The sequence below is a fragment of the Oenanthe melanoleuca genome, chromosome 12, assembly GCF_029582105.1.
Source record: "Oenanthe melanoleuca isolate GR-GAL-2019-014 chromosome 12, OMel1.0, whole genome shotgun sequence".
Taxonomy (NCBI): Eukaryota; Metazoa; Chordata; class Aves; order Passeriformes; family Muscicapidae; genus Oenanthe; species Oenanthe melanoleuca.
The window spans coordinates 1,483,646-1,506,629 of NC_079346.1; the positions used below are offsets into that span (position 1 = coordinate 1,483,646).

Consider the following 22,984-nt stretch of genomic DNA (forward strand, 5'->3'; position numbering starts at 1 on the left):
TTCTTAAGGCAAACCTTTGCAGGCTCACAAAAGTGACAAAAGATCCAGTGATATCCCTTCAGTTCCATGAAAAGGAGGATTTTCAGCAGAAAGTGAAATCAGTGAAATCCTTTCACTTTCTTTCTTCGCTTTTTAACAACCATACCCGAGGTTTCTGACACCCAGAACTTGCTTGAAAAGTTAAGAAAAGAAAACACAGCTGCAGGTTTCAAAGCAGGGCACAACCAAGTCAAAATAATCTGACTATAAAATCTGGGGGCTTTTCATTCACACGGAGGTTTTCCCACTAAGGGAGATCCTGGGAGACAAGGTCATTTAGGTTCCTGGTTAGATTGGTGGGGTTTTACTTAAAACCATAATAAATGTCCTTTTGTGGTGAATGATCTACTGTGACAATATTTGCCAGCTGAAGCCCACAGAGCCTTGAAGTGTTGCTGATTTTGTTTTCTATTAATTTGGGTAATTATGTTTACTTTGCCACTTGGGATCGTATCATCACTGAAATAATTAGTGCATTTCCAGATACTTTGATAGATCTAAAAATTTCCTCTAAAAGCCTTCAAATACAAACAGGGAGAACAAGGAAGGAGCATAATTATATTATTTTTCAATTTAAATATTTTTAGATCAGTATCAACACTACAAGGGGGAGTGGCACATGGGTTTGGAGTGGAGCTGAATATTCCTGGCTGAGTTAGAGAGGGAAAGACTGACTTGTGTACTTTGAGAGGGGATGAAAGACCTGGGGGAAGCTCTGGAGCAGCACTGGCAGCTGCAGCCTCCCTCACTCTGCCAGCCTGGCCCTTCCCACAGGCTCTGGAACAAGGGAATGGCTCCAGATGTTCCTCCAGCTGCTGGGGCCCCTTCTGCCCCCTGTTCCAGGAGCTGCATCTTGCTCACTGCTTCCTTTGGAGAGAATTGCTCTTTCTGTCTGCTTGGGAGGCATTTTGGAGGGTTTTTTTCCCTCCTGAAGAGTTTGGGTGAGATCATCATCCTGGTGCCTGAGAACTGAAAATATTTTTGGGGCATGAGGGATTATCCATTATAATCCATTAAAGGAACTTCCCATACACTTGTTGCAGTGTGGGGGACAAACTTTTTGGATGCAGATATCATCTTGGATTCTCATGAGGATTTGTGTGGCCAGAGGCTCTGGCTTTAAGGAGGGGGTTTGTGTGTCCTTCATCCACCCTCAGTAATGAGCAGGGAGCAATTAGCAGGGAGTTAGCTCAGCACTTTGTGCTGACCCCGGGGATGCTGCAGCTTTTTCAGCACTTTCTGCTCTGGAACTTCCCAAGGAGAGCAGGGCCCTCAGGATTTAGGGAGAGGAGCTGCAGAGCATGTGCTGCTCCAGCTGCTCCAGCTGTTCAGCCCCACAGCTGCTCCCTGTGTGTGCACAGGGATGAGCAGAGCCCCAGCTGGGGTAGCACATGCTGGGGGTCCCTTAACCCCTTCCTGGGCTGATCCAGCTCCCAGCTGGCTCCATGGAATTGGGGAACCAAAGGTGGAAACCTCCTTGGAACTTAGGAAATGAGGAGAGATCCCAGGGGAGGATCCCTCCCGTAGAGTTGCCCTGAGGACAAAAAATCTCAGGAGTTACTCATGAAGTAAAATTGAAGCAGGATTGTTTTGCCTCATGATTGAATTCCTTACCTGGTTGGTTTTTCCCTGGATTGCTGAAGCTTTTTTTCATTTTAGCTGGAAATCATATCACCAGAACATCCCTGATGAGCTGAGTGCCTTTTCCCTGGTGTGCTCTTCACTTCAGAGCAGTGGCTGTTCATTATGGCAGAGGCCTGAGAATGATGATTTCTGTGTTACTGACATTGTGGAGGTGCCAAAAACAATCAATGTCCAGGAACACCCTGGTAAAATCCTGAAGCAAAAACGTGTTGGTTTAAAGAAAGTTTAAAAAACCAACTTGGGCCTTCATCTGATGGAGTCTGCATAGTGGAAAAGAACAATTAAAAACAAGGAACAACCCAAAGCAGGCAGAGTAAGAGATCCACATCCCTAAACCAGGCTGCTTAAAATGAACCTTCTAATCTGCATTGCAGCTCTCATGTTTAATATTCACCAGGGCCAAGGGGCAGCACAGCCTCTCCTGCTAATCCCAAATAATCTCTTTCATGTTCACTGGGACCTTGCTCCCAGTTACTGACTTCAGAGCTGGGGCCACGAGGAATTAATTGCAGGATGGCTCTGGGTCTGATGGGTTCTGCAGCTGCCTCCCCATAGCTGGAGGCTGTGGCTCGTGTTTCAGGCTTTTGATCATGTAGTGATTATATTGTCATCGTTTGGGGAACCTTCCAGGATCCTGCTGGAAGGCCTGATTAGTCCAAATTAAGATATATGGAATGAGAAGTGTGCAGGTAGCAGAAGTTTGCAAGGAAATGGTGCTGGAAAGTGGTGCTGGTGTCAGTGCTGCTCTGAAGAGCTGTAATTCACTTGTTTGGCACCAAGTCAGGCTTGGGGGAAAAATAATACTGCAAAAAAGGGGCATCAGAAGCTGGGCTGTAGGTGCATTTTGCAGAGCTGTGGTCCCATATTTTGTTAATGATTGCTAATTATGCAGATGGAGGTGAAAATATTTGTGCAATTTATGCAAATACACTGTGCTGGTCTCTGCCCCCCTGTTCTGCAAGTGAAGTTTTAGTGGAGGCAAAAATAGAAAGAATAAAAAAAAAACCAACAAAACAAAGCCAAATATTCCCCAAATAAATTGCAATAGCAAAAGATTTTGAAGCAATCAAAATGTTGCTCTTTAAAACCTGGAGACTGGCAGTGACCCACAAACCCACATTTTGAACAGAAAACCCTTGGGGTTGTGCCCCACCTGCTCTCAGGGGAGCTGGGGAGGGGGAGATGCTCTGGGCACTGAAGAGTTGCAGGATGCTGATTGGAAAAGCAGATTTTTCCCTTGGGTTGCTGCTTCCAGCCAGGAACAATAAGGAAAATGGATGATCTTAAGCAGTTATATGCTGGAAGTGCCTCATTTTATTTTATTTCCCTGCAGGAAAAAAAAAAAAAAAATATTTTCAGGGGAGTAAGTCTGTTTAGGAGTCAAATCCTCCTGGACAGAAGCCAGCTGGAACCTTTCCATGTGGTTAACTCAGGGGTGGGAGGTCCTGCTGCTGCCACTGTCACAGAGGGGAAGATGAGCACACTGAAGTTCCAGCTGAGCTGCCAGGACCCTCTTGCAGCAGATCTCTGCAGTGTGAAGGGAGCTGGAACTGCTTCTGCTGGAGATGGGTTCTGCAGCTGGAGCTGATGGAGGTGAAGAGGGAGATGCCCAGAGGGAGCTGGGAGTGGAAACTGGAGGAAGCCCCAGGCTGCAGGGGCTCTGCCACCCCTTCCTGGGGCTCCCAGGAAATCCTGGCTGGTGGGACTGCAGAATTGAGCATTAACAGGTGACTTAAATCAGTCACTGGAGGGGTCTGTGATCCTCAAGAGAGCACAGGACACCGAGTTCATGATAATTCTAATTTCCATTCCAAGAGCTCTCCTAGAAGAAAGCTTTCTATTCAACAAACAGCTCCTAAAACACACCCACTTCTTCTTTATTAACTGAAGTTTAAAGCAAAGTTTCCCCTTTTCTAACATATAAGGCAAGTAGGAAAAGCCTTTTCTTTGCACCCAAAATTTTAAATTGGCCCCAGACCTGGTGTGATTAATGGGCCTGGAGGTTTTGGTGAGTGAGTAAATCACAGAGCTGATATTTGGGGGATTGCAGAAAAGCATAATGAGCGAGCAGGTGATGAGTTTCATGAATGTCACCTGGTTTTCAGCAGCACAGGTGAAGGGGGTTTGGTTTTGAAGGGATTGACTGCAGCCTGGGCTGTGCAGGATCCCATTGCTGAGCACTGAGTTTGGGGATTTAATCCACTTGAAGCAGCTTTTCAGCTCTGCCTTCCCTCTGCTGGTCTCACCCTGACCCCTCTGAGGAGGGGCTGGAGTGAGGAAATGCCTGGGAGACACCACAGGGCACAAAAACAGCTTCTCCCTGCCCTGAACAGAGCAATCCTTGAGCTCTGCTGAGGACAGAGCCACGTGGAATATCCCAAGTCATTACATTAATTAGCTAATGCCTAAAAAGCTCTGAAGTGGAAAAGCATTAAATAAATAGGCAGCAGTGTTAATATTGTTTTTAATAAATAGAAGAGCACATTCCATAATGAAGGCTTGTGAGATGAGTACATTTCTTTGTGTAATATCCCATGGCCCTTCACTACAGGAGAATTAAATAATAACTCATTATGCCAAGCTTAGACTTAAGGCACTGTACAGAGGTCAGGCCTTTATTTTCCTCAAAAATAGGTTAAAAATTCAGGCATTTTTCTATTTTTCACTCCAGGAAGATGAAGGAGGGCAGCATGACAATGGTCTGCACTCATACCCACTGCTCAGATATATAATGGGGCTGGGAAGCTTTTCTAAAAACCAGTCTGAAATTGAAATTCTGTCCAGCTCCCTTGGAATGAGATACAAAGGTGGATAAAGAAATCTGGATCACACAGATAAGCTCCCAAAGTGAAGACCAGGCACAATAGAGTGAAAAGCAGGAATGTTATGTAAGTGCATAATTTTAATTGAAAAGGAAAATGTCCTCATCTTTTTTGGGAGCTGCTTCTGACATGGATTGTGAGGGAATGGGATTTTACCTTGCCTCCTTGCAGTCATCAGGATGTCTTGGTTTACTGAACTGAAACTTTGGGTTTCAGTGCTCAGCTTTGGGATCTCAGGGGTTCTGTTCCTGCACTGGTTTGGGATCCATCCCTGGCTCCAGGCTCAGCTGTGTTTGGGAGAGGAATTGCAGCTCAGTCTTTGGAGACAACTCCTTGAACTGAAAATCCACCAAAAACCTGTTTTGGTGGGAGGGTAAAGACTGCAGTGGGGTTGGGATTCTCCATCCTCCCCTCCTGACAAGCAGCACCCACTCAGCTCCAGCCTTGCCCAAAATCCTGGTGAGACAAGCAGAGCAGCAGCTCCAGGCTCCATTTGCCATCACTCAAACCACCTTTAGTGACCTTCCCAGAGAGCCAAGGCTCAGCTGCAGGTCACCTTCCAAACCCAGCCCTGAGGAATTGCTGTGTCTGAACCTGGATCCGACCTGAGGGAGGCAATCAGCAGCTGGAGCTGCTCCCCACAGCCACAAAGACCACAGTTAGCTCAAATTATGCCCCATAAATTCACTAAGGTGACCCAGGAGTGTTCATTAGAATTTATTTTAGCCACACTTATTGTCACTTAAGAGCCTAAACAAGGAGTGATGGCTCTTGGAGCAGTAACAGTAAATTCTGGTTACTGCAAACACAAATGCCTCATTACACCCAGTCAAGGTCTATTTCCCCTTTACAGCCATAACTGCAGGAAAGCATTGTTTTTAATTTATGGAGAAGGATGCACAGGAATCTTGGCTTCCCTATTTACATAAACACCAGAGCCAATTAATCTCCTGTAAGGGCTCCAGAGGGGAGGGTGGAACATCCAGACCCATCCAGGATGCCCAGGGCACCTCCCTGGGGACAGCCCATGCCAGGGTGCTGCAATGGAAATCTGCTCCAGAGATAAGCACAAACAGCAGCAATATGCACCATTCCTTATCTGAAGTGGAATTTTATGCTGTGTGACCCTTGCAGTGAGAGCTCATGTGTGGATTTTCATTTGCCAAAGGACTGGGGTGAAAGTCGTGTCAGAGAAGGAGGAATTGCCCAGGTAGCAAAATCAAAATCTGCTGCATTTTTATTGCAGGATTATTTGTCTCATCTCCCCCTCTGTGAAATGCTCTGTGATTTACCACAAAATCTTTCAGCCCAGCCCTGCAGCACCCACGAGGGAGCTCAGGATGGAAAGTGGAGCTCCAGTGTCAGGATTAGCCCTGCTGGACAAGCATCTTGTGCCTTTCATATTTATTGTGCTCCTGACAGATTACCCACCTACATTCTCCTGACCCACAGGTTTTTATGTGCTCTGGACAAAAGGGAGGGAGCTGCAGCCTGGATGGGCACAGGGCAAATGCAGATAACCAGGGAACAGCAATTTTTTTTTTTTGTTTCATTCCTCTCAAAAAAACCTAATTGTGCTCCACAGATAATTAATTACAAGTGAGCAACCACGCAGGTCAGCAGAGAAAAGGAGCCAATTAAAGAATATTTAGATGCTGTAAATATTTGGAGAGCTGTGGCTGTTCTGTAAATCTTTGCAGCTACAGCAACTTTTGGCCAAAAATCCTTTTTCTCAAGCTGTTGCCTGAGCAGGAAGGAAATGCTGGTGGTTTTCAGAGCTCAAAGCAGGACTGGTGTGCTCCTGAGCAGGGGAAGATATTTGCCTGTCCATTGATTGAATTTCACCTTAAAGTCCTTGAGCAATAACAGGAACAAACTCCAGGATGTTACAGCAAAACCTCATCTCTGCACATGCTGACTCTGTCTCCTGAAGGAACTAATTCTTGCAATAATTCCATTTTTTCTTGCTGTCCCCTAAAGGTTTTTTCAGCTCAATCCCATCCACATCTCAACCTATTTTATTGTTGCTGCAAGAGATAAATTTTGGATATTGCAGATATGAAATATCTGATGCTATTTTTTGATTCCTTGGACATGGCACAGCTGTTCTTTGCCCTCTCTAGGACTTTCAAGATTAGAAATTCAATGTATCTTTCAGGGCACAGCTATTTTTTAAGAGGAGTTTTCCCCAGAAAAGGTTATGGCACTAAAAACTGAGGATTTCTTGTCACCTCTTTGGAGAATCAGAGGGGAAAAAAAAAAGATTTTTGGACTTTTATGTCCAAATTTGAATGTGTGATTTTACAATGATGTTGTGTTTGCCTGGAGAAATGAAATCAATGGAAAGCAGCCTTTGGAAATCAAAATGAAAGGAAAAATTAATATTTTTTTAATCTCAAGAGTTCTCCAAATTATTATTTTAGAACTTGTTTATTTTTTAGAATTTTACAGATTGCTGGTTTTATTCTGTACAGCAAACTTGTTATTTAGGGCTATTGAAGTGACAAATTCTTGTTTTTTCTTTTGGGAACTGTAAAGTTCAAAAAGGCTCTGTTTCCAAAGGATTGAAGTTATAAAAAGGATTTTCCATCTTGTCCATCTCTTTGTGGTGTCATTCCCAAAAATCTTCATCCCTGCCCTGACCCCATTCCAGCTCAGTCCAGCTTCTCTGTGCACACAGGGCTGGGGCTTGGTTCTAATTTTTCATTTGATTTATGAAAGAAAAAAAGAAAAAAAGAAAAAAACCCCAAAATTAAAAAAACAAAACCAAAACAAAACAAAAGGTGAAATAAATTTTTAAAAAATTATTTTATTTAATGGTTATCAATAAAAGAAAATAATCAATAGCAGAAAAAAAAAGTGGAGGAAATACATGGAAAGGCTTGAATTTCCTTGTTCTACTTGCCAGTTCCAGGAGTGTTGTGTGCAGGTGCAAAATTAACCTGCAAATGTCACTTTGTTCTGAGAACAGTGCCCTGGGAATGAGCTGCTCCCTGGCAGGAACACACTCAGTGCAGCAGCTTTTCCATTCCTCAGGGAAGATTCACAAAATCCTCTTAAATCACCCAAAAACTCCAACTTTTGGTACTTCTTGAGTCACTGTCTTTGCCTCCTGAACTGAGTGAATGCAAATGGTTATTTTGCTTTTCTTAATCAGTGATATAATTAATGATAATTGCAGTGGGTGCAGTGAGGATCATTGCCCTGCTCTGGGTGCATTTCACACCAGAGCTCTCAGCTCCTATTGATTGATTCTTTGCACTGGACCTTAAAAATCCATTAAGGAAGAAATCAGATGATGTGAGTTAATTCTAAATCCTTTTTGGGAGGAGCAGCTAAAAAAAAAAAACAACAAAACTTTTCAAAACCATTAATCATAACTCCAAACAGACTGCTAACTTTAAAATAAACTTTGCAGTAAATTGGAGGACAAATCCAAGGGAGCTGTTTAAACTCAACATGCACTGAGGGTTTTCTCCAGTGTTTCCCTGGATCTCCTTTCAATATTTTTTCAGTTTGCATTGTTCTGATAAGAATATGTTGGTGAGCAGCCACCTGTGCCAACACTGGAGCAGCTGATTGTTGTTTAATAGATAAGAAATGGAAACACACTGGAATAAAATAAATAAAGCTTGTTGTCTCCTCCCAGGTAACACCATTAACCAGGCAAAACTTTGTTTAGAACAGAAAAAATGCTCTTTTTGAACTCCTCAGCCATTATTAATCATTCAAGTTAATTTTTATTGAGCAGGTTGTACACCCCCTGCTCCCAACAACATCTCAGTCTTAGCAAGTTAATGACTGAACTTGATGTTCTTCCATTCCTTTTCCAACCTAAACTTTTTATGAGCTGTGGATCACTGTGGAATATTTCCCCTAAAATTCTAAGTTCTTTCCCAGTGAGGAAAACCAGGAATTTTCTAAAACTTGAAGGTGAACTTATTAAAAAAAACCAAACAAAACCCACTGCAAATATTTTCCTTGTTCCCCCAGGTCCCATAGCCAGCAGTAAATTGCCACCATCATTGCAATGAGTGAAATAAAGATTAATCCTTCCCCAGGCTGCCTGAGACAACCTGGAACTCCACACTTCATTTCCAGGTGCTTAATAAATCCATTAGTGCTTGGTGGAGAATAAAATTCCATGTTGATTTTATGTACAATGGTAGGAGCCTGCAGTTTTAATCCCCTAACAGTGTTCTGCACTGATCATTAATTAGAATTATTTATATATATAAATTTGGAATGTCATCCTGTGGACTGCCTCAAAACCTAAATTTTCTAATTTTATTTTTTTTAATTTATTTTTTTATTTTATATTCTTGCTTTGGAAAATATGCCACAAGCTTTGAAGGACAGCATATAGCACCAATTATAACACAGCACCCACAGCAGTGAGACAGGAAAAAGGACAGGACTATTAAGGCAGACTTTTATTCCTTTAGAGATTTGCTTTCCTTAATTTGCATGGAACTGTCTTTGATTAAAAATTGCCTGTCACAAAAGTAGCTCAGTGATTTTTTTTTTGTAGCAGTCATCATTTCTCCTAATGAGAATATATTTTATTCAAAGGTATGTTTTTATTCATAGGAAATGTTCTCTTTATTTTATTTATTGCTTGTAACTGAGTGTATTCAATTAGAAAACTGTACATCCTGCTGTGCTTTAACTGCTGCTAATGGAGCTGCTCTGCTGCATTTCTGTGCTGCAGGTCTGCTTGGCCAAGGAAGGTGGGTGGCTTCTTCTATCTGGAATAATTTTGTGCAGTTTTGCTCTAGACAAGCTGAATTTCAGTCTCAGGGTCCAAAGGACAGCATTGCTGGCCATGGGCAGAGCTGGGAATGGATCTTCCCCCAGTGTTTGGGTGAGCTTTAACCTCTTCTATCCACTATTGTCAGCAGCATTCAGTTATAGCAACAATTAAATGAAAAAATGTAGGGGATGGTCTGGGAGGGGTCAAGCAGAACTAACAGAACTCTGTGCAGTTCAGGACCCTGCTGGTTCACAGAACTCTGCTCTTCTCTGGGGCTCTTAATCCTCTTAGTAAACAGGTGAGGAATGAGGCAGTTCCTGAGGCACCTTTTACTCACAGTTAATTCTGGGTCTCCAAACTGCTGCCTGGGTGCCACCTTTCTTTCTTTGTGTGCTGTCCTTGAATAAATGGCCAATTTCTCAAATTTGACATTTCCATTGGGAGTGGGAGCTGTGGATCAGAGAATTCCAGGATGGTTTGGGGTTTGAAGGGACCTTAAATCCCCCCAGTGCCACCCCTGCCCTGGCAGGGACACTCCCACTGTCCCAGGTGCTCCAGCCTGGCCTTGGGCACTGCCAGGGATCCAGGGCAGCCACAGCTGCTCCAGGGCTGAACCCTCACCCTGAACCCTTCCCTCTGGTACTAGTGACATGGGGCCCAGCCCTGAGCAGTCACTCCTCAGATCTTTATTTTCCTGGTGCTGTTGGAGGTTTTTTTAGTGTTTGACCATCAGGAGGCCAAATGGCTGTGCTGTGGTCACATCTCTGAGTCCTGCTGCACACCCAGCCCCGGGAGCTGTGGAACATCTCCATGTAATGGGAATGTCCAGGGGATGGCTGGGACCATTCCCTGCCCACCCCAGCCTCTGTCCTTCCCTCCCCGTGTGGGAGCTGCTGCCCAGCCCCAGCAGAGGGAGGTTACACAAGAGCTGCATTGCAGCACCACAGCAGCCCAGCCCTGCCAGCAGCACCTGGGGATCAGCCCTTCCTTCCCCATCCCTTCATTCCTCATCCCTTCATTCCTCTCCCTTCCTTCCCCATCCCTTCCTTCCCCATCCCTTCATTCCCCATTCCTTCCTCATCCCTTCTTTCCTCATCCCTTCATTCCCCATCCCTTCCTTCCCCATCCCTTCCTTCCTCATCCCTTCATTCCTCATCCCTTCCTTCCTCAGCCCTTTCTTCCCCATCCCTTCCTTCCCCATCCCTTCATTCTTCAGCCCTTCCTTCCTCATCCCTTCATTCCCCATCCCTTCCTTCCTCATCCCTTCTTTCCTCATCCCTTCATTCCCCATCCCTTCCTTCCCCATCCCTTCATTCCTCTGCCCTTCCTTCCCCATCCCTTCATTCTTCAGCCCTTCCTTCCTCAGCCCTTCATTCCCCATCCCTTCCTTCCTCATCCCTTCCCTCCCCATCCCTTCCTTCCTCATCCCTTCCTCATCCCTTCCTTCCTCTCCCTTCCCTCCCCATCCCTTCCTTCCTCATCCCTTCATTCCTCATCCCTTCCTTCCTCATCCCTTCCTTCCCCATCCCTTCCTTCCTCATCCCTTCTTTCCTCATCCCTTCCTTCCTCATCCCTTCTTTCCTCATCCCTTCCTTCCCCATTCCTTCCTTCCTCATCCCTTCCTTCCTCATTCCTTCCTTCCCCATCCCTTCCTTCCCCATCCCTTCCTTCCCCATCCCTTCCTTCCTCATCCCTTCCTTCCTCATCCCTTCCTTCCTCATCCCTTCCCTCCCCATTTCTTCCTTCCTCATCCCTTCCTTCCTCATCCCTTCCCTCCCCATTCCTTCCTTCCCCATCCCTTCCTTCCCCATCCCTTCCTTCCTCATCCCTTCCTTCCTCATCCCTTCCCTCCCCATTTCTTCCTTCCTCATCCCTTCCTTCCTCATCCCTTCCCTCCCCATTCCTTCCTTCCCCATCCCTTCCTTCCCCATCCCTTCCTTCCCAATCCCTTCTTTCCTCATCCCTTCCTTCCTCAGCCCTTCCATCCCCATCTCTTCCCTCCCCATCCCTTCCCTCCCCATTCCTTCCCTCCTCATCCATTCCTTCCTTAGCAATTCCTTCTCCATCCCTTCCCTTCCCTCCTCATCCCTTCTCTCCTCATCCTTTCTTCTTCCCTTCCCTCCTCATCCCTCTCCATCCCTTCCCTGCTCCATCTCCCCTGCAGCAGCTCCTGGAAAAGGCACTGCCCACCATCCCCCTGTAACAGGTAGTGAGCACCAGCAGGGCTGTGTTTGGTGCTTTATTTTAACTTGGCTATAAATACTCTGATGAATTTTTAATGCAAGTGCAGAATTTAAAGCAGCAGCCACTGGATTTGTTCTCCAAGTTCTGTGAATTCTCTGATGGGTTTCTTAGCACAGCCACCAGCAGCAATTTGTTGAGTTGTTTTTGCAGGATCTGTTTTTGTGGTTGGTAATGGCTATTGACTACTTCCTACACTTTTTAGTTTATTAGCTCCCAGTCATAAAACTTGTACAGACAGTTGCTTATGGCTCGACCTTTACAAGCTCATCCCAGAGCTCTGCCCAGTGTCCTAGAAAACTGTCCCTGGTAAAGCTCTGGAGTTGTTATTTAAACAGAGCTTTTTATAGACTTGCAATCTGCATTTCCCAATGCTGAGTGCATTTCAAACATGCTCTGTGTCAGGCACATTGCCTGGCTTTGGGAGCTGGGGAGCTGCTCCCTGAAGCCTCACAAAGCTCTGTGCCCCCTGTTCCCAAGAGATCTCAGCAGATCAGGCTCTTCCCTGGATTCCTGCTGGATCCAGATGTGTTCACAGCTGTGAATGTATTTCTCCCATAAGCTTTGATGCCCCCCAACCCTGATGGGGTTCACTGAAGGGAGGGAAGTGGCCAGAGCAGCATCTGCCCAGGCTGCCCCAGCAGGTGCCACAGCTGGGCCACTCACAGCTGGCCAGATGTGCTGAGAAGAGGTGGCACCATGTTGGAAAAGATGAAACAGAGGAATCTTGCAAATATGAATGCTCAGATTCTGGGAATGTAGAAACCATGGACGAGATTGAAATGAAAGCCACGTTTGAGATGCCAAGCCCTAGTTACTGAATTCCCATGAAACAATGGGATGGCCCCTGAAGGTAATCCCCTCTTGATTGAACAATGCCCTCGGCCAGAGAGCAACTCCAAAGGGCACAAAAGACTTGCCAGGGTCCAAAGATTAGATCTTAGAGTTTAAAATGTAACACACTATGCTAATATAAGGATTCCTGTAGGCTGCATGTAAATGCTATAGAATTTGTATTTTGTGTTAGATTGATTAGTGAAAATTAGAATATTCATCATGGAAGGAGATTTATTGTATTGTAAACAGGAAATTGCTCTCTTTACTCTCTCTCTTTACCCTCCCTCTTCTCTCTCTCTCCCCCCTTTATCACTTTAATCCTGTTTTGGGGCTGTGCTGGGCAGCCCCTATCAGGCTCTTTTATAATAAACTGCCACTGTAACCTTTAGCTTCAACAGAGCGTTTGAGTTTTGTCCCACACCATCCACCCCGACACAAAGAATCCCAGGGAGTCCCGCAGCACCACTCAGGGTGAGCTTCACCCAGCAGCTCAGTGCCAGCAACAAACCCACAGGGACACGTGTGAGAGCCTCCCCTGGCTGCTAAACACACTGAGCACCTCGCTCAGGGAATTCAGAGCTCGGGCATTTCATGGGTTTGGGCTTTTTTAAAGGCTCAAATGCAAGTTTTAAAACAGGGTTCTCATGCTTGATGCTTAAATCTCACTTTTTTTTTTAGTGCAATTGTTCCCAGTAACATCTAAAATTCATTATAAAAGTGAAAAACAGACAAGTGGAATTGAGCAAAGCAGCCTGATTATTGATATTCTGACATGTGTCAGTTTGAAGCCTTTTCAAACACGTTTTTGGTTCTGCTCCAAGTGCAGTCATCCCAGTGTTTCTTAAATGTCCAGAAATACAAAACAGGAGCACAGAGAGCAAAATAAACCCATTGCAGGCTTTAACCTCCGAGTTCTTCTGAGAAATATGGGAAATGCAAAGGAAAATGTTTAGAATTGTATTGGCAAAGTATAAATAATCACAAGAAGCAGAGAGATCTGAAAGAAATAACTTGCATGATTTTCTGTCAAGTTTTGAAGGTTATTGTGACAAATTGGAAGAGTTCTTTGGACACTTGCATTGATCAGTAGGAGATTTTGGAATGCAGATGGCACTATGAATATAGGATGTTATTTCATCTCACTGCTCTGACAGCTGAAGGGAAATGGTGAAGGCAGAAAAAACCCAGCATGAATTTTTCCAGGGCCAAATTTCCATTTTTTTGGAGTTTGGATCATTGCTTGGATGGTTTCATTTTCTCCATGCTGAGAGGGAAGAGAGGTTCATCACTCCTCCTATTTTCCACGAATCATTAAACAATTAAGAGGTGAAATTAGCAGTGGGAAGTGATGGGAATCTGGGGACACCAGTGCAGGAGAATTGCTGGGTTTTATGCACAGCATGGAATGTTGGTGCTGGGCTGCATTTTTACTGTCTTGGATCTCTCTCCAAGCTGGACACATAAAATCATTGGATCAGTAGGGCTGGAACAGAGCTCCAAGGTCACCAATTCCAACCTTTGACCACCCTGTCACCTGAGCCACATCACCAAGTGCCACCTCTGCTTGGTTTTTGGACACTTCCAGGGATGTGGCTCCACCACTCCCCTGGGAGCCCATTCCAATGTTTCACCACACTTGCAGTGAACAATTTCTGTCCAACCTGAACCTTCCCTGGCACAGCTGGAGGCCCTGTCCCTTGTCATCAGTGCATGGAGCAGAAATCCCTGTCATATTCATGGTTAGGGGTAGTGTGTCCCCTGCCCACACCCATTGTTGTAGAGCAAGAATCTTCCACTGTTTGGTGTCCTCAGCATTTCTGAACCTAATTCTGCTTTGTTGGGGTTTTTTTTGTTGCTTTTTTTTTTTTTTTTTTTTTTTCTCTCTCTGTGCCCCCACAGTCTCTCAGCTTTTGTTGTTCCATTAGCTCCTTATGTAAAAGAGGAGCCAGTGTGGGTGCCCAGCCCACGCTGCTGGAGCTCAGTGCTGACCCCCTGAGTGGAGCTCTCTTCTCCCTGGGCACAAACTTGGCTGGGATTAGTTAAAGCTCTGAGTCAGAGGAGTAATGAGTGGCTCTCCACAGCATTAAAAGGCAGAGAGGACCCGGGGCAGCCAGCAGCAAGGAGCATGCTTTGCTCTAAAGAGCTGGATTTGCCTTTTCCCGAGATGTTCCCTCAGAAGGGAAGGGATTTCACTCACAAGTGCTCCCATTGATCCATCTGTAATTGCCTCCTCTCCAGAGCAGAGCTGCTTTCAGCCAGCCTCTCACCCGTGGTCATCTCCAGCTCTCAGAATCCTGCCCTGCCACCCCAGGGATGCCAGCTGGGGTTACCGGGCTCCCCTTGCCAGGTAACCCTGCTCTGCTTCCCAAATCCCTCTGTGACACCTCAGAGCTCCAGGGCTGCAGGGGTGACACCCCCTCCCCTGCTCCTGGCAGGAGGTCATTGCAGCAATTTGCACAAAATCCCCCAAAAGCCAGCGTGGAATTTATGCCACTCTTTGTCAACTGAGAACTAAGGATGGCTTAACTTTTATGTTTAATCCATAATGAGGTATTGATCTCGTGACAGGAGCTGCTCCCTAGGTGCTGCCCCCAAAGTTTTTATATCTTGATAGACACCAATCAGGTACAGAATAATTCACGTGTGCTAAAAAATCAGGATTGTCTCCAGGAAGAAACTCAGCCTCTCTCTTGCTGGAGATTAAGGACATGGGGATTTAACTGCAGTAAAATTGACTTGGTTTTTTTTTTTTTTTTATTTTATGTGGCTTCTGGAGAACTAAGCACAGATGATATTTAAATGATCTTAAAAATAGGATTATATCTCTAAAAAAAAATTCAAAAGCAGAACAAAATGAGCTGCCTTCCCTCTGAAGGCTCTGCCTGCAAAGGTCCCCAAAGCTGTGCCAGCCCACGGCTCACAGTGAACTCCAGCTATTTATAACTGGGAAATTGTAACTGGACCCTTGCTGGATAAAGCCTGAACTTGAGGACTGGGACATTTTGTGGTTTTTCTTTGGGGTTTCACAGCCCACCACAGCAGCTCCTTGGGGCAGGGTGAGCTGGAGATGATGTGGGGGCTCCCATCACATCCCTTCCCTCTCCTGCTGCAGGGGGGCTCTGATGTGACCTTGGACTTGTCTGTGCACCCCCAGTGATTCCAGAAGCCATTCCTGCTTCTCTGAGGCTGAATCTCAGCTTTTCCTTGAGCACACTTTGTGCCTGCATTGTCCACTGTGTTTAATAATCCAGCAAAAAAAATCGGGACTGTGTGAGCAGTTCTTTATTTCTTTCCTCCTAACCAAAAGTCTGCAGCGCTGCTTGGGAAGGTCAGGGCTGTTTGACACTGCCAGGATGCTGGTATTCTTGGAACAACCATCTGTTCAGAGCACACTGAAAAATCGGTTTGTGACTGCCCAAAGTCACTTCAGCTCATGAAAAAAATTAAACAGAAAAAAAAAAAAGTACAGCAGTGTTTTGCCATCAACAACAGAGAAATTTCCATCTGGAAAAATCAGTGTTTCTGTCCATGACTGTCCATTTCTGTCTGAGTGGATGAGGGATGGTTTGTTCATGGAGGGATTCAGGTGTTCTTGGCCAAAGGGGGATATTAAACCCTGGGACTGTCACTGTGTGACCAGAAGGAACTGCCCACCTGAGCTGGAATGAGTTGCACAATTGCAGGACAGCCCCAGAGGCTGGGAATCACCTGTGTGCTGCACCCCAGCCCAGCCAGGAGCTCTTCTCCCTTCCTCTCTGCTGCATTTGTACATTTTATGAAATTGTGGAAGCTCTGGCAGACTGAGAGTCTTTTTTCCATGTCTTTGTTCCTTTTCATTTTTCTCCCGGCAGTTTCAGGATTTCCTCATCTCTGCCTTGTTCTTTTTAATGATTTTTTACCAGCTGCATTTTCATCTCTCACTCTGTTCTTCATCCCTTAAGGCAGGATCCAAAAATATGATCCAGTGACTTCTGTGGGTTTTGTGTTTTGCTGGTTGGCCCCAGAATGTGCCACATTTTGAAAACTGTGTTTTCCAAAGCAAACTGGACCTTGTAGCCAGGCAGGGATGGGTCTCTGCTCCCTGGTAACAAAGACAGGACAGGAGTTGGACAAGGGGAGGTTTGGATTGGAAATCAGGGAAAATTCCTTCCCTGAAAGGGTGATCAGCCTCTGGACAGGCTGCTCGGGGAGGTGGTGGAACCTCCATCCCTGGGGGTGTTAAAAAATGTGTGGATGTGGATCTTTGGGGCTTGGCAGGGCTGGAAATGGTGGGACTCATTGATCTTGGAGGACTTTTCCATGATCCTACTCACACACCAGCTTTTCTCTGTTTTTTCTTTGATAATCTGAGATTTTCTTGTTGCTTAAATTAGTGAAAATACATTTCCCTTGAATCTGGTGTTGATTAATCTGTGTTTTCCAGGTGTGACCTGTGGGATAGTCATTGGGATATTCAGAGCTGCTTTTTGGACAAACTTCCTGATCCAGTGAGAAAATCCCAGTTAAAATGTTGGAGGCTCTGTGTAATGGTGTGGCTTAGAAAGGCCTGGAAGTGTCAAACCCAGGCTGGATGGAGCTTGGAGCAGCCTGGGGTAGGGAAAGGTGTCCTGCCCATGGCAGGGCTGGAATGTGAAAATCATAAACTCTGGGGAGATTTTGTATGTGGCAGGCTGCTGGAAATTATTAACATTACAAAAAAGCTTTCTGGTGTGGGAAGTTTCATTAAGAGTTACATCTCTGAGTTCAGTCCCAATTTAATAAGAGATAACATCTCCAGCTTCTTAAAATTTAATTTGATAGTTTATGAAGAAAATAATTAAAGCATATTGTGGCATCAGTCACTTTTTATTTCATAGAAAGTCTGTATGAAAAAAGAATCATTCGTAGAGCAGAGTTTATATTGGCCAGGAATTTCATTAGTCCCTATTGACAGAACATCCACTAATCCAAAGTAAATGGGAAGGAAATGATGGAAACAATAATAAAGGATAATCTTGACCTCGAGGCTATGGGAAATGGAAGTTGGTGGGAAGTTTGGAGATGTTGCAGCTCTGGGAAAAGATGTTTCCAGTTCCTAATAATGGACTGGTGCTCCCATCTCTGGGAGATAAAGAGATAAACCAAGAGTTCTGGGGCTCACACCAAACAGAGCATCTGGCAGTCAGAGAATCCTGGGCTCACTGCAGGTGGAAAAGATCTTTCAGGTCATCAAATCCAGGTGTCCAACCATGTCTCACCTGGGGGCAGGTGAGCCAAACAGAACCTGAGCCCTGGTTCCTGAGCAGGACAAGCTGCTTATCCCCTCTTGGCAGAGCCTGGTACCTTTTCCCACTGACCTTCTCTGCACTGCTCTGCTTTGGGTATCCAAAATTAGAGCACCTTTTTTTTTTACATAAAACTTTTTGTGGTTCTCCCCAGGTCTCTCTTCACAAGTGCCTCATCTGCAGGATACACCAATAGTTTTCAGAGTGTCTTGAGGATTGGATTTGCCTCTGGAATGGTTTTAATCAAACTATTTTTCCTGTCACTTTTTGGACACTTTACAGCTTTCAGTGACTGCCTTGAATCAGGTCCATAAGAACGTCTGACAAGCCAAAAATAGATTAATCTCCAGCCTCTGCCACAATTACCACTTGGATTTCTGTATCACTTACTGCCTAAGTGGTTTACAAGCAATTACAGCCTGAGCCTTCCAGGGCTCTTGGAGGAGCCTTTCCCAGGGTCTGGGCAGGACTGAGCAGCCCTGGCAGTGCTCAGGGGACTGAATCCAGCTTGAGAGACTTGCCCAGGGAATGTGGGCACTAGGGGAGAGTCCAGCCCTGTCCTGGAGGGAGGTTGGGTTTAGGGCTGGAGCCCTGCTGGGGCTGTTCTCACTGCTGGGTTTAGGCAGGTAGGTGGAAGGACAGAGATGCTCGAGGCATTACTCAGGTGAAACCAGCGTCTGATGTGTTGGGAAGTTTCTTGGATAAATCAGTTAATCCCCTCTTTGTACCCAGCAGATTCACTGGGAGTGACAGAACCTGGTGCTGTCACATCCATGGCCTTTCCTGTGGAACTACCCTGATAATGTGAACATGAAATTGAGCATCACCTGAGGATTGTGTGCAGTAAAGCAGCTGGGAGGCTGCCAGCAGCCACAGAGAGATCCTGAGCTCTCCACATCCAAGCTTTCACAACCAATTGTTTGCATTTCTACTGGGTTTAAATACCTGGAAATTATTTTGGTGAGTGATCTCCTGTTAAATCAGGATTCTTTAGAACTGGGGGCCGATGGGTACCAGGTGCCCTGTGGTTATTTTGGCTGGATGCAGGAAGGGCAGTGCTGGAATTTTGTGTCCCCCAAGGTGTGTGACCAAGTGAGAGCTGGCAGCAGCTCAGTGGAATAGGATGGATGAACAACTTCCCACCAGGGCTGTGCCTGGAGAGGCCACAGGTGAATTCCTGAGGTGTTACTGGTGGGAGAGACTTTTAAAAAGCAGGATTTTATTCACTTGATAACATTAAATTAAATGTGGCATTACCATCTCTGCCCCCAACCCTGAATGCCAAAGGCAGGAAGAGGATCAGAAACCTCCAATTCCTTCTGGAGGATGTGCCAGCAATAATATATGAGCAAATATATATTTATATGTTTTATATTTATATTATTATATATATTTATATTTATATTATTATTATTTATATATTTATATTTACAGTCTTATATATATATTTATATATTTATATATTTATGTATTTATGTATTTATGTATTTATGTATTTATATATTTATATTTATGTATATATTGCATGCTATTCAGAGAAAATCTTCAACAGGAAACTTCCTTATCAGCAGTGATGCTCCAATGTGCTGTTTCATAGTCGAGCAGGGTTCCACCATTATCCTGCCTTTTCTTCCCAGAAAATTGCACTGTGCAGCACTATAAACCTGAATCATGCAAGTCCTGTTGGAAAGACATCTTATTTTTCCTTCTAGGTTGCTTAATTAATTTCTTTCGACTTCTTTTATACTGTTTGATGAATATTATTTCAAACTACTGTCAAAGGGAATGTGAGGAGGGAAAAATGAGCCACCTACACACTGCTGTAATACAACTGTATCACTCTTTGAAAAGCAGGGATTTAATAAAAAATAGGTGTTAGCCCATATGCTTGACAGGGAGTAGTTGGAATTGTCAGGCATGTTTCCACCCTAATTATCTTTGTTGGGCCATTTTGTAAACTGAGAAATTCCCCAAGTTAAATAAAAACTCGGAGACATGGCAGGATATTGAAAGCTCCACTTTGAAACACCAGAACAGAAATTGTTCTTGTTTGGGTTATTCAAATTGTTCTTGTTTGGGTTATTCAAATTGTTCTTGTTTGGGTTATTCTCTCCCACCCAGAGACCTCTCACAGCATTTTATCATGAAAAGCAAAATGGGCTCATCTAGGGGTGTTGTGAACTGGGTTTGTTTGGAGGTTCTTGGGCATTCTGGGGAAAATCCAACAAAACTGGGCAAGGGTGCAATGTTTCAGTGTGGGAGAGAGCAGGTGGAATTACAGAGAGGTTTTCATGTCCCTCCATTGTGGTGATTCATCTGAAAGGGTAAATTTGGGATGATGCTGATGCTTTGGGTTGGGGGGTGTTATCAGAGACACTGGCACAACAACAAACCCTCTGCAGTGGTTGTGGAAGGGACAAGGGGCTGGGTGTGGGTTTAACACAAGGATGCAGCTCCCTCAGCCAGAGGGTGGCTGGAGAAGGACCCCAAGAGCAGCTCAGGCTGCACACAGGTTATTAAATTTAATTAGGCAGATTCCTGAGCTGGGGGCCCCAAGGCAGAGCTTTCAGGCAGGTCAGCACACCCAGCTTCAGCTAACTGCACACAGGTAACAGCACACTTGACTTGGGGCAGCTGCTGCTCCCAGCCTGGCTGGAGGGGGCATTCCCTCCCTCAGAGTTCTGAGGGAATAATTTATGGGAAAAGTTTGTCTTTTTCTCATGTTTGTGTTACCCATTTCAAAAATCTGTGCTGAAAAATTTATCAAAATAAGCCTTTTTCTTTAGTTCTTTCCTGAGACCATAGGAAAAGCTGCTGCTGCCTAATTGGAGGTTCCCAGAACCATCCTTCTCCTGTGAATACACACAATATTCATGTTGTGCATGTTTGCTGTAGATTGAGTGGGTTCCTTCTTCAAAACTTGCTGTGCTGATGAACGCTTCTCCTAGGAGAGTTCCCCTTTCAATATTTGTGGAAAACGCACAAAGGACAAGGACACAGTTGAAGTCTCTTAATTTGCAAATGTATCTGAATATTCATGATGCCTATTTCCATATTCACCCATTTTTTCTCCTCTTGTTAAGGCAGCATGTCTGTTTTAAGGTAGAACACATCTGTAACAGTTTGTTTTGTCATCAGGAATATTAATGATGGGGAAACAGTGCAGAATTGATCACAGAATGATTGAATGGGCTGGGCTGGGCTGGGCTGGGCTGGGCTGGAAGGGACCTTAGAGATGATCTTGTTCCACCCTGAAGTCGCCAGCAGAAATCTTGCTGTCTGCCTTAATAAACTGTGTTCCTGGAGGTTGATTCGTGCTCCAAGTGAAGGGCAAAACCAGTGACAGTTGTGGCCAAGCACAGATGCTGGGAGGGTCACTGTGACCCTCCCTTGGAGAGCTCCCTCCTTTGGAGATCACTGCTCATCCCTCACTGAGCTCAGCAAAATTAAATCACCAGGTGTTTAAAGAAAGGACAGCATGAAAAGCACTTTGGATCCCCTCAGAAATAAATTAATTTTCCATTTGGAGCTGCTGAAGGCACTGCCTGTGCTCCCTGCACAGCCCGTGGCACCCAGCCCTCCTCTCCTTTCATCTGCTGCCTCTCGACAGCTCCTCAGATTGGGAAATTTCCTCCCACATCTTATTTGAACAGTGTATTCCCTGAGAAATGTTGCCAACAAAGATTACTTCTCTTCAGGACTGGCAAACACTATTTCTTACCTGGTGGCTTATTTGGAATACAATTGGGAAAAAAAAAAAATATGATAAGGTTTTACAAACAGCAGGATGAATAAAGGGAGGAGGGAGATTTTTTATCTGCCACCATTAGCTGCAGACAGAGGCAGTTCCTGCTCTGATTATCTCCAGTGTGCAGTTTTTCTCAGTGAAGCTGCTGATTTAGCTGGAAAGCATCGAGTGTCACGGGCTGGTGGCTGCACAAGGTCACGGTGCTGGCACGTGTGAGGTCCCCACATCCCCTGTGGGACACACCTCAGACTTTGCTTTCCATGGTCCGTGTGTTCTTTCCTCCCGAAGGCACAGATGTTCCTCCCCCAGCGTGCCCCATTTCTCTGTGTGACCCAGAGGGGTTCCCTGGGGCTGCTTTGGTGCAGCAGCTCTGGGACCTGCTCTGGCAGGTGCAGGAGGGACATTCTGCATCCCTGGGATCCTTCCAGATCCTCTCCAGAGCAAGAGGCCTCTCCAGACTTGCAGCCAGTGTTTATTCTCCCTCTCTATTTCAATTACCTATAGTTTGTATAATTCAAAAATTGGTTTCAGCCCAGCAAAGCTCCCGACCACACTCTGAGTTTTGTTTGCTGCAGAGCCCATTTCTGGTTGTTTCTAACAAAGAAAAATCTTCTTTATTGCAGGATAAAAGCCCATCTAAGAGATAAGCTGCCAGGAGGAATGTGGCACTCTGCATCATTTCTGGGCATTAAAACTTGCATTTATTTTCAAATACTTTGCAGAGCAGCTAGCACCTGGTGTATTGATCATGCCATTAAATCACACTGAGCTCGTGTCTGAGAGAATTTTGGGATTACTGTGCCACCCAAACCCTGGCTGTCACTGCAAGGCAAAAGAAGAAACGTTCACTATTAACATTTTCCCTCCAGGTTCCCTTGCCCATGCCCTGTCTGTGTGGCACTTGCTCTGCCTGGCACTGAAACTGCCCTTAAGGCTCCCTGAAATGTAGAAGAAGACAGGGATTACAAGTCCTTCCTGAGCAGCCAGAACAGAGCCCATTAAGTTATTGCAAGCCATGCAATTCAATGGCCCTGAAAGTATAATTTGATTGTAATTCAGGAGGTTACTAAAAGGAAATCCATACCAGGCTGAAAGATAAGTGAAATCGAGGAGTGCATTTACTGGAGTGGTGAAATGTGAGGTGTGCAGTCCCTTATCTCCTTTGTCTGCACTTTATCACCACTGAAGGCAAGTAAAAGGTGAATAATATCTGCTTCACAAGAGAAGATTGGATTAAGTTTCCCCAATGGTCTTGTGGGAGTTATTTCCATTTGCTCCTGCCTGGATTAGCCCAACTCCTCCCGGCTGTTTCCACATCTCTCCAGGAGAAGGTGCTGGCAGGTGGAGGGGAGGGGAGCATGGTTGGTGTGCTGGTTCTTAATTGACCTCTGTAAAGGAATTAGGAGACCTACAACCTCCTCCCTGACTCTTACTGTGGGGGTTTCCTTCTTAGATCCCTTTTTGTTATGCAAACCTTTTGCTCAGCAGTGTTATCTCTTGAAGGTGTTTGTTAGAATCATTATTTGTGAGAAGAAACCTGGGTGTGCTCATTTCTTGCTGAGGTTCCCTTCTCTGCAAAGACCTGCCTGACTCACTGCATGACTTGGAAACACCCTCAGGTATTTTATCTCTCTAA

At 45.1% G+C, this 22,984-nt stretch overlaps 1 long non-coding RNA gene across 1 annotated transcript in view; it reads left to right on the plus strand.

The window, feature by feature from the left end:
• Window positions 1-22,884: 22,884 nt before the first annotated feature.
• The window catches only part of LOC130258333 (uncharacterized), a 41,836-nt gene continuing 41,736 nt past the window's right edge, over window positions 22,885-22,984 (plus strand). Inside the window, exon 1 of the long non-coding RNA XR_008841483.1 lies at window positions 22,885-22,967. This is a non-coding gene — a long non-coding RNA (uncharacterized LOC130258333). The remainder of the gene's footprint in view (window positions 22,968-22,984) is intronic.